Consider the following 13,438-nt stretch of genomic DNA (forward strand, 5'->3'; position numbering starts at 1 on the left):
TAATAATTTTCCATAACATCTTACTATAATTAATAAATAAATTAATCTATCAAACTTACTAATTTTCCATATAATATTACTATCATTAATAAAATCACTCTAAACAATTAGTAATTTCCCATCTTTGAACCCATGACACTGATATATATGCTGCTAATTAAAGTGCTAAACTAGCTCTTCAATAATAGGGACATGCAAATATATGAAACATAAGATTTGCGAAGGATACGTACGTACGTTGACACATACACATCGATGTCCCTGTGAAATTAAATTTCACCTACTTATAAAGTTGAGTCGTCTAGTTGGTACTATAACACAAACCACTTTTGAAAAGCTTTTAAATCTCAGTTCGAATTGGACGCACTGAGAAAGAGGGAGAGAATCTGCACCATTTCAAGACCTCAGAATCTATGTTTGAGGTCATCAAAACCTCAAATATTTACTTCATCTTTACATCTATTAAATTAAATAATAATTATCATCGATACTATATTAAAGAAAGAAATAATAGTTATTAATTATTATTAGATATATAATTATTCATATATTAAAAAGAATAAAAAATTTTATGACATAATATCTGAATTTTTATAGTTAAAATATTTAGAGATTAATTTTTATTAAAAATTTTGATATAAGACAAAACAGAAAAAAGAAAAGTTTATGCGAAAAAAAATTACATTTCAATTTCAATGTGAAGAGATACTAAGATATATGGTTATTAATTATGTTACTTACATGTCAAAATTAATATCAAATTAACTACTCGTATAAAATACATATTTAAATATATAATGTATATTAAAATTTGTGAAAGTTTGTAACATATTGTAATTATTCATATATCCCTAATTATTCTCTTAAAAAGTCTTCAATTTTTTTATTCTTTTAACATTTTCAAAAGTTAACATATAAATTTACTTTTTCTATTTGTTGAAATATTAAAAGATAATTAAAAAATAAATTAAAACTTTCAATCATTATTCTTTATAATAATTTATATTAGTAAAATATTTGTCTATAGAATACGACTTTGAATTATTTCACATTTGAATAAAGGTTTTGACTATATATACTAGCTAGTGGCCATTATTTCCATTTTCCACAACCAGAAATTCAGTGAAATTCTTTTGTACATATTATGTATATATTGAGTAGCATTTACTGTAATGGAGAAAGCATGTATGAGTTATTTCCTTATATTGTGTCATCATTGAGATTGAGATTGTATATATATCCTTTTGAGTCTTCTGCCTCACATGCATCAACCTCCTCAAACTCTGACCGAAAGTACTAAGAATATAATCATGGTTTACCCTTCTTTTGATTTTTCTCAGTGAATTTACCCCTTTGCCCTTATTTTCTTCACTAGTTACCAAGATGGAGGAGAAATATATAGTTAGAAAACAAAATTGTATATATATGTTCAAATGTTTTCCTTCCTGTTACTATGGTTTCTTTTTCACTTAACTATATAGGTCTATAGCTAATATAATTGGTATCTCAAAAATAGTCATGAAACCAGTTTAGTGTAGGATTTATGGATTAAGGTAGTATATATATAGAATGAATGTAAAAATATTTTGAATTAGAATTTTCTTTGTTATTGTTTATTTTTGATTTGGTTAAATAGAAATGGAATAATCTTTCTGTTTAAACCGTGTTCTCTCCACACTTAGGTGTGTTTATAAGATTTTTTTTATATGTGTATAAAATATTTGGTATTAAAGATTTTAACATTAATTATTTAGTACTTGAAAAGTGATGAGTTTGGAAAACTCTAATTTAATTTTGATGATAAACAAACATTATTAAAATAATTAATTACAAAATTATTAATTTAATTTTCATTTAACATATGTTAATTAATAATTTTGTGATGCAGGTTTTTAATTTGGGCCGAAAATTAAATAGGATGCAAGCCCAAGTGTAAATTTATTCAGCATTAATATAAAAATTAAGTTGATCCTATGGCTGAATATTTATTTCGGTATTTGGGCCAGTTTTTATAAAACAAGCCCAACTTAAATACTTGTTACTAGACCATTGAAGATTGGTCTGAAATCAAGAGGAAATTGGGCCAGATTAAATGATTGTTGTAACTAAACCCAATTTTATATGTGATACTAGTTCCCCATGCATGATCCAAAAACAAAGAAGAGGAAAGCAAGATTGCTTTCAACGGATCCAAAAGTTCAAACATGTGTTGGATTTCAAATTACACTAAACTATCATTTATTGCATGGGAACTATGAGAGAGAAATTGACAAATTGATTTGATTGCAAGCACCAAAGCTACACGCTTGTCAGCAAAGAGAAAGGGAAATTAATTCACTTTTATTCTTTATCTTTTGGTTCATTAACCACTATTCATAATTTCTCTTTCCTCTCTCTCATCCATCTCTTTCTCTTCTTCGGTCATTAACCAGGAAAACCATGAAAGCAAAATGGAGCTACCGAGGTGGAGGAAGAACACTCTACAGGACCATCACAATAATGGCACGAAAAAGAAAAAGAAAAGTATGTAGTGGCTGAGATTTTCACCAAATATGGTTAGATTTGGTGAGGTAATCTTGAGCTCTTCTTACTCAAAAAGAAGAAGAAGATTCGGCCAGCAAGGTGAGATTCTTGGAGGCATGGCTTGTCTCTGATTCTGCTCAACCACCACAGGAAGTAGCTAGAGTGGCGAAGTGATGGAAGAGGCAGAGATTGGAGCAGATGAAGCCATCATCATTATGAAGCATCAAGAGCCAGAAATCCATCTTGGAGAGGAAGCCGAGGATGGAGCGCTCGGATTGATGAAGAGTGATGACCAAGGAAGGACTAGAGGTATTCGTATGTTGGTTTTTACATGAGTTACCTCTTCTCTCTCTGTGGCCGAACCGGTTTTGTTTTGAAGGAAAGGAAGCTAAGCTCGGGTGTGTATTTTCAAACTGTGAAGGCTTCACTTCTCTATAAAAGAGGTGAACAGTCATGGTTTGATTCAAGGAGAAAAATTGAGAGTGCAAGGCACAGAGTTCTCAGAGCTACCTGAGCTAACAGATTTCTTTTCTCCTTCAATGTATTCTATTTTGTAATTTTTCTGTTTAATTTTGTCATGTCTTGAGTCTCATGGAAAAAGACAAACAGTGAGGTTTGTATGAAAAAGCCATAGAGCAAAAAAAGGCAGAGAGTGCAAAATTAAAAGAAAAAAAAGTCATAGATGTCGTAGAGTTCCTTTGTTCATCTATGTTGTGTTTCTTGATTCTGTGGGAATCCCCTTGTAAGTTGGGTTAGCACTTTACAATTTGTAATCTGGATGATTATAGTAAAATTCCATCATTGTTGTGATGGAGACTGGATGTAAGCTGCACTGCACTTAGCAGCTGAACCAGGATATATCTGGGTGTAATATTCTCTCTCTCTTCTTCATCAATTCTGTTTCTGTTGCACAGGAGCTAAAATGAAAAATGTCTCGTGCCAAGTGACGAGATAAAAGTAAAATGTCTCGTGGCTAGGGACGAGACAAAAACAGAAAAGTCTTCTCAAAGACCAAAAAGTGTATTCAGGCAGAAAGGTGGCTAAGATTCAACCTCCCTCCTCTTAGCCATTGAAACCATCAAAAAGTACTAATAATATCATGATATTAAAGTTTGGTTCGATAAAAATTTTTGAAGAGGTATTTGTGTTTTTTTTTTTAAATATAAGCATTTTAGTTTGTAATATTAAAACGTTGTATTTTTAGGAGAAAAGACATTACATTAAATTTTAATAGTGGTCAAAATATGAGAGCAAAGACAACACAATGAAAGTGTTGTCTTAGGCACACTTCTAAGTGTGTGTTTGGATTACAGTTTGCAAACAGGAATTTGCATAAAATTGATTTTGTAAACTTGATTTTTATCAAAAGTAAGTTTGTGTTAAAATAATTTATGTTTGGTAATTTTTGTATCAAAATAGATTATAGTAAAATAAATGTTATTTGGCTTATACCATTTAAAATCACTTTTAGATAAAAAATTACTAAAATGGACATCAACTTAAATTTTTTTTTTTTATATTATCCTATTATTTTAATTTAGATATTTAAATACATCTTATTAGTTAATTTTATAATAAAATTAATATTTACTTACTAAAATAAAAATAACATATAAAAATAGATAAAATATATTTTTAAATAAAAATAAAAAATATAAATTATATATATATATATATATATATATATATATATATATATATATATATATAAAAGAATATTTAATCAAATATGTTACATTTTTTAAGTATTAAATATTACTTTAGTATTTTTTACATCGTATTTTTATTCTAATACTCTTAATAATCTTATTCTTAATATTAATTTGGAATCCAATATTTATGATTTTATTATTATCTATGATTAATTTTTTATTTAATTTATCTTTTTTAATGGAATCATAATCTATATTATAAAAAATTACACTAAAACATAGTATACAAAAATTACAATTATAAAAGAGAATACTGAAAATAATAAAAAAATTAAATATTTACTTTATAGTGATTGAAACAAATCTAAAAGTTCTTGGTGAAAGGATAAATAATACAATAACATATATAAAGGATAAAGTTGGTAAAAGGTAAATAAATTGTTAATATCTATGGCTAAAAGCCAGTTAAGAAAACGCAAAAGCTACAAATAGTTGCTTCTTGTAAACATGGTTTTGGCAACAAAATCACTTCTGCGTTCATGAGAAAAAAATTTGACAAACCAAAAATTGAAATTTTCAAAAAATTTAAACGTGTTTCTTCTCTTCCAACGAATTTTCCAAACACACCTTAAAACATTGTTCATTTTCAAGAAAAAGTAACACTTATCAGGGATTACTTTCAAAAGCATTGCTTTTGAATAAAAAAAAGTGTTGCCTCTAATCTAAAGCAACGACCACATATGCAAAGCTCTCAAACGTGTTGTTTTAAGTCTAAAAATGTTGCTATAGATCAAAAACCACTATTTATCACTTTTTTAAATGTTGTCTTAACCCAAAAATATTATTGTAGCGAGATTATTTTTCTTTTTAGATTTTTTTTCAGTCTCGTTCAAAAAAAATTTGTATTTTTCATATATTATCCTGATAGCTTTTTATATTATATGTATATTAAATATCAGTTATTTATATAAAATATGTGTTAAAATATAAAATATACATTAAAAATAAATTAAATAATATATATTTATATACAAATATATAATAATTTAGTTGCTGACATTTTTAGAGGCTGAACAAGCATTTAATTAGGTGAAGTTGTCATAAAATTTCTGCTAAATATAATATATAGAGAGAACCTTGTGCTCCAAAAAATATATAGCAAAAATAAATTAAAGCATGTACTGCTGTCTCTAGAAAAACTATGCCATAAATATATTTGTTTTAGAAAAATATAAGGGACGTAACATTTTTTTATTTTTCACGAGGCAGGGCCAATTAAACTTTTCTACATCCCAGACACAATCTTTGATGTTGAAGTCAAAACATTCACACCTACCTGTTCAATATGAAACTTTGAAATTCAGTTACAAAGACTTCGTTTTTCATTCTCACCATAAAAGATAATACTGCTATTCTAAGTTCACTAATTAACCTTGGATCCTCGCCTGTCGCCTCTCATGCTTTAAATATATATATATATATATATATATATATATATATATATATATATATATATATATATATATATATATTCAAGTATTTGAGATTTTATAGGAGAACAATTTCATTCGTTGGTCTTTTCATATTAAAATTTGAACCCAAAATTATTAATGAAAGGGAAAGAATATCTATCGTCTCAATCGACCATTTATTGATAGTATTACACATTGATAAAAATAATTTCTTTTTGAGATATATATATATATATATATATCAAAAATCAACTATTATTTTATTTATATGATAACAACACTTTATTGATTAGGTAAACAATGCAAAGAGCCAAAGTCGTAAGAGTTTAATTTCTCCCAAAGATCCTACTTAGGAGTAGTAGGTAAAATGGTGGTAGGTAGTGTGATACATGGCCATAATAGGATTGTCCGAATTAACCAAAAGTTCTAACTATTAGAACTAAGAATATAATTGCATTAGGTTTTCTATCTTCAACTTGGACAAAAATGGCATAACAATATGCTAAATTTCCAATCATATATAAGAACACCTTTACCAACTTCAACTAAGGCCAGTTTCTTTTGTTGGGGATTTCTTTTGTTCGGGGTATAAATTACACTAGCCCACTCTATAAACTCAGGTACCATTCCATGAATTATGTAGTCCTTTTCCCATTTGGTGATAATTTCATGCTATTTTTTCCTTTTAGTACTAATGGGATCAATAGGCCCAAATATGCGTGTGTCACTTTTCATCTCTCTTTGTTTGGTGTATTTAAGTTTATGTAATTAATATAGGTTAACAATGTATGTTAAATAGAAATGATGATGAATCCTAAGTTATAGCTTATGAAAAAGAATAAAGCCTATGCTTTTGCAAATTGCAAGCCTATAATATAGGAATAAACCAAGACAATAGCATTAGGCAGTACTATACAAATTAACTTGCTACCATTATTTTGCAAGTCACGTTTAAAACAAGGGCCCAACAAAATTCATCTATCTAATAAAGAGACAAATCAGTTTTCTTCTTTCTTAAAAAAAAAAAGCCAACAATAACAAAAAATTACAAACCAGCATCTTTAGAGGGGAAATACACCAACTCTGATCAGTCAAAATGATGAGTATTTTTGTTTGGTGGCTACTTCAATAAAAATTTTATCATTGTCATCGTATGAAGATATTTTATTTTGATTATTGGATAATAAATTATAAGACTTGATTTTCATATGTTATAAAAGTGTTACTTTTATTTAAAGTGTGACCAAACAAATAAATTATACTTTTTAAACAAAAATCATCATAAAAAAATATTTTTAACATATTTATTAGAGTAGTTGCCTTTTTGTTTTGGGTAAAATGTGTTTTTTGTCTTTAATGTTTTAAAATTATTCTCAACGTTTAATTTGAGTCAATTTTATTCTTAATATTTTAAATAAGTTTTAATTTTATTTCTATTGTTAATTTTTTAATGGTCAATAATTGATCAATTATTTTCTTCCAATCTTACCTTTAATCAAATTTTAATTATACTCTCAATCTATTTAAAAATTTTAATCTAACTCCAACACCATCAACCCTACCTTCTATCATATCATCTCCTCTTTAACTATTATCACCATCATTCTCCTATTAGCAACCACTACTATACACCGTCTACACATTTTCACCGTTACTGTCACTCGCCTACACATCCTAACTAACTCGTCTTTCAAATACAAAATCATTCTTCATCAATTTCATTCATTAACACACATTCACAATGCAAATAAAAAGAGATCACATGAAAAAAGAAAGAAGAATAAGAGAGAAGAAGCTCAGAGCCTCAGAAGAAGAAGAAAGAAAAAGAGAAAAGGGAGAAGACGAAGAAGAGGGTACCTCCGGCGAAGGATTGCTGCTGCAGCAAAATCACCGGCGAGCATGGAAGGAAAGAGATAAACCACAGGGGGAGAGAGAGATGCAGAAGACACCATTACCGTTGCCACCGAGAGAGAGAGAGAGAGAGAGAGAGAGAGAGAGAGAGAGAGAGAGAGAGAGAGAGAGAGAGAGAGAGAGAGAGAGAGAGAGAGAGAGAGAGAGAGAGAGAGAGGCTCCAACACGCATTTGCTGGTTGTACTCCTCCATCTAATCTCGCAACCGACTGATCTGATGACAACGACTCTTTCTACGCGTGCAAAAAGGTTGTTGTATCTCTGCTTAGCTTGCTCCACTTGCTAGTGAAGTGTTGGGAATAATACACCATTCCCCCTTGAGAAAATACCTTTGACAGAAAAATAAAATAGACACAATCACAACACAAGAATTTAACGTGGAAACTCCAATTACCGGAGAAAAAACCACGGCTGTTGTCAAATGACAACCAGAGAATATCACTATGTGAAAATTGTTACAACACATAGACTTCTTTCTCTCTAACACCGGCACCACAGTACACCCACACTTTCTCAAAGCAAATACCTAACTACACCTCACAACACTCTCTAATCAAAGAGTATAGAGAAAAAGAAAAATCAGATACAAGCTTAAAGTGTTTTCGACTGGTGCAAAAACAAATGGAGAACTTAGCCTCATATTTATAGCCTAGGCCACCCACTCCATTTGCTATCCTAAGTAATGTGGGACTAATTCAACCAAATCCTAACAATCTCCACCTTGATTGAAATAGTCACACATCTTCAGCTTCCATTGTCAACACTGACAATTCTTTGCTGCCATTGTCTATACCGACAATCATAGTTCAGAGAACTATCATACTCCACCATGAAAGTATACTCACTTGGAATTAGACCACTCCAAACATTTTGCCTTGGTACAGATCGAAACCTTGCTGAAAATTCATGGTGCAACTTCCAAATTGACTTTTCCTGGAAGTTCTTCAGCCATCGACCTAACTCCGCCACACACCTTGCATCTCAACGCCAACTAATGCCCGTGTGCAATTGTGGACCCGATTGCCACAACTTATCCTTATCCATGGCAGTGCGGTAATACCATGAGGATACTTCTTGTCTTCTAGAGAACATCATCTTCATACTAGAGATCTTCTCCTTCAACGCCTTGTGCAAACCTGATTGTATCAACACATCCTTGACTAGTATTTGCCACAATCCAAAATTGATTCTTCCATCAAATTTCTCTATTTCAAGCTTCACAGCACTTGAATATCCTGACATTGTTGCAACCGTATACTGGAATAGTATAACTCAACTGTAGACCGTGTACTAGGAAGGTCCCCAGGAAAGAGAGGTGGGTCACAATGGACACATTTAAATACCAAGTCTTTCCTTAGCCAGAACCTTTCCAAACTGCACTCTCACAGTGTCACACTGCCTTCCAGCAACAACAATAGCAACCAAATATCAACCTCAAGCCACAGGACAAAATTCTTTTCTGATGTGGAAGGTCAGACTAGGCTGCAATCACAGAGTATACTAAGAATAAATCCCATCGAACAGAAGTTCTGATACCACTTGTTGGGAATAATATACCATTCCCCCTTGAGAAAATACCTTTGACAGAGAAATAAAATAGACACAATCACAACACAAGAATTTAACGTGGAAACTCCAATTACCGGAGAAAAAACCACGGCCGTTGTCAAATAACAACCAGATAATATCACTATGTGAAAATTGTTACAACACATAGACTTCTTTCTCTCTAACACCGTCACCCCAGTACACCCACACTCTCTCAAAGCAAATATCTAACTACACCTCACAACACTCTCTAATCAAAGAGTATAGAGGAAAAGAAAAATCAGATACAAGCGTAAAGTATTTTCGATTGGTGCAAAAACAAATGGAGAATTTAGTCTCATATTTATAGCCTAGGCCACCCACTCCATTTGCTATCCTAAGCAATGTGGGACTAATTCAACCAAATCCTAACAATCACCGGCACCAATTGTTGGGAATAAGTAGTATGACCACAATCCAATCAATCACGTGTCAAATAATTTGTTATTGTTATTATATTAAAATGTTAATATAATAAGGTCCTTGATTAAATTTAGAGATTTATCATTGTGATAGTGATCACAATATTGAGAGATAAATCTTTTATAATTTAATCAAAATTGTTCTTGGTCATAAAATTATTAAAAAGGACATTAATAATCCGAAAAGACTAATATATATATAATGATCTTCATTGGATGAAGATTAATAGATCTCAATTATTAAATTATATATATAGATAGTACATATAGAGATATGACCATTGAACTGACTCACTTTGAGAATTCCTAATGGTTATAATTACCTCATATTTGTCAATAGGATATTCTCAAGATGAACATAGTAATAGAGTTTCCTTTAACCTGCGACTATCATAGTAATTAACAACGTATTTATTATACTTTGATTCTGGACACCTAATACCCTAGGGTGCTAGTTGAATGGATATTGTGTATGATTTAAATACTTGTAGAATTAATGATCAGTCAATAAGGAATCCGTCAACTCTCGGTAAAGAGTTTGAGCTCTATGATTATAATGACTGAGATGAATAAAACCTTGGCCAAGGGGATTGAATGAATGAAGAAATGAGTTTCTTATGTCATTCACAGTTCATTATAATAATGGTAACAAGTTAGAATTTGACAATTAAACCATACTCTAAAGGTTAACCAAGAGCTGGAAAGATGGAAGGAATTATACTTTGTTCTTCTGAGGTTCTTAGTAAAAATATATTACTTCATACTATCGGGTCATTGAGGAGTTTCGCTAGACACCAACCTTGATTAGTGAATTTAGTACGACTAATTTACTACCCGCTTAGTATTGAACCTATGGGGTCACACACTAACGAGTGTTCTAACCTTTGCTATAGAATTATTTAATTATTATTTTGATTTGATAAAATAAATAATTATATTAATTTAAATGGAATATTATTATATTCTTTGCTAGCACCAAGAATATAATAATAGTATGATAATTGAGAACATTAAATGAGATTTGAGAATAATTAGTTATTCTATTTTTGAATTTGGATGAGATCCTAACTGATTCTGTTTTCAAATTGAGTTATGATATGATTCATAAAATTTGAATGATTCAGATTTAGAATTTCAAGATATGATTTAAATTTGAATTGAGAATCAAATTTAAAATCAGTAACAAATCCCATACTATATATATGTACGTCAAGAGTACAGAAAAGGAACGAGAATAAAACACAAGGGTTTTATTCCTTTACCTCTACGCACATAAAGATATGTGAACCTAATTATTGGAGAAGAATTTTATGGCGTGCAAAGAGTTGCAAGAGGTTTCTCAATTTAGATCAGATCCATTAGTCAAAGAGTTGATAGCAAAGGTTGATCTCGGTGTGGATACGCATAGCGCCTTCGTACCATCGAAGGAGAAAAAAAAGATTTTTACTAGCGTACTCAGGTATTTAGATATGATCTATATATTCTTTATTATTGGAATAAAGTTTAAGCACAAAAATAGATCTTTAAGGATTACTTTCTTTTCTTCCGCTGCGTGTTATGAACACATAGTAATCCTTCAGTGGTATCAGAGCTTTGGCTTTTTTGTGTTTAAATTTTATTCCTATTTTCTTAAAGTTTATGAATTAATAGGATTAATTCAAATTGTTTTTAAGCATGTGATGTATTTATTTTCATTAAGATAGTTTTCTAATAAATTAATAGTTAATTTATTTTAATTATTTAATTGTGATTAAATTATCATTCTTTAAATATAATAGTTATATTTATAATCAAATATTTTGTTTAGTTCAATTTATTTATTAAATTTTATTGTGATTTTGATCACAATAAAAAGAATAAGATGCAAAATATCTTTTATTTGTTTCTTATATATATAAGTGTATATATAAAAGTCAAATTTGATTTGATAATTTTTTTTAAGGCTAAACGTTAGTACATGAAAAATCAAATTTTGATTTGATTGATGTGTTTTGAACACTATAATTTTAGAAACTAGTTTTTCTAATATTCTTGATTATAAAGAGCGGCCTGACAACCATGAGTTTTCTTTTCAAGATAATAATCAGTATATACATTTGATATATTAGGGATTTAATTTTATATTTTACCTAGACAACCTGGGAATATAAAATTTAATCCACGAGTATTGGTAAAAATTCTCTAACAATTGAGATAAACCCTAAAAGTTAGGAGTTTGCCAAAAATAAATTTATCTCTTGTTTACAATGAGTAACCTGACCACCAAGAGACTTGTACTCAAAGACAGAATTTATTTATTCATATGATGATGTATAAGGAGAATTAATTTTATACTTGAACCTAGACAACCTAGGGGTATAAGATATAATTCAGTTAAATAATTGTCTGACAAACAGATAATTATTTGGGATTATAATTGTATGTGATACAATTTAATCATATTTATTTAGAATAGGTATGAGTAATAACTTGACAACCAAGGTACTCATTCATGATTTTAAATAATTTTAACAGAAATATAGATTTCTTAATTTACTTTCATATTTTAAATTTTAAATATGTCTACCTTTTGTATGACATACTTGAAAGTAATATATTGATATTTGAGAATTGTTCTCATGTATGAAAGGATTATCATGGAGATAATAATTCTATTAAAATAATATCCTCCAATAAAATTATTTTTGAAATGATCAGAACTTTTAAAATATTTGTAATATTATTTTACATGGGTTGTTTGGACAGTCATAAGTTCTAATTTCAAAGGCATATACCCACTATTTATTATTAAACATCTTGAGAAGATGTATAATAACTCAAGTGAGATAGTATGACTATCAAAAATTTTATTTAAACTAGTGGGAGTATTGGGCAATATATTTTGAATTAAACAACTTTAGAAGTTGGAATGCCATTAGCCAAATGGCTTTATCGAGAATTGTTCTTACAAAAAATTTTAGAGATTTATTTTGTCACAAACAATTTATAATTGACCCTAATATGATTAAGGTTTGTGATCTTTTTAGAAAAATTCAACATGAGTATTGAGGATGCGAATTAAAATTGCTCTTAAGGGTTGGTTTGACCAATAATAAAAATATTGAGTATTTTTATTATAAGAGTTTTAAAGTAAAATCTCTAATATCTAATTGATATTCTATTAAATAGAGAATGATATTTTCTTCCTATATAAATACTAGTACTCTATGTACTCCATCATGTTTAAGAAACATGAAATTTGATTTAGTTGAATATTATTATTTGTTAAATATTTAGACTACATTTTAGAAATGTGGTTAAATTAACAAATTTCTCACTATATCAATTTTTTACCCATATGAGATATGAAAAAGGCATAAGCTGAAACTCAAGAACATTAGAGTTTGGAGATGTCTTATATGTGTTAAGAGATTGCACAACAATAAAATTGATATTAGGTCCAATAAATGAGATTTATTGGTTACCCTAAAGAAATAATGAGATTATTTTTATCACTCTTCTAATGACAAAGTGTTTATGATAAGAGGTAAAACTCCTTTTTAGAAAATGGATTCCATCTTAAAGAAAGAGTGGGAGTACAAACTAACTTTTTGAAAAAGTAGCCTATTTGTATAATGATATAATTCTATAAAGATAGATCTAATAGTTACTTAGATTTTTTATAATCATGTTCAATAAGGATTGTCCTTAAAATAAAATTATGCACTATTGTAGTGGGAGATTTCATGTTTTGAGAAAATGTGATATTTATTATGCACTAGATGTATTTTACAAAAGGACAAGCAAACACATGTTCTCGAGAGCTAAGGTGTTTAAGGTCAAAAGAGTTTTAATAAACACAAACGTGCATTGAAAAATTATACACATGATTG

This window comes from Arachis stenosperma, chromosome 5 (assembly GCF_014773155.1).
Source record: "Arachis stenosperma cultivar V10309 chromosome 5, arast.V10309.gnm1.PFL2, whole genome shotgun sequence".
Taxonomy (NCBI): domain Eukaryota; kingdom Viridiplantae; phylum Streptophyta; class Magnoliopsida; order Fabales; family Fabaceae; genus Arachis; species Arachis stenosperma.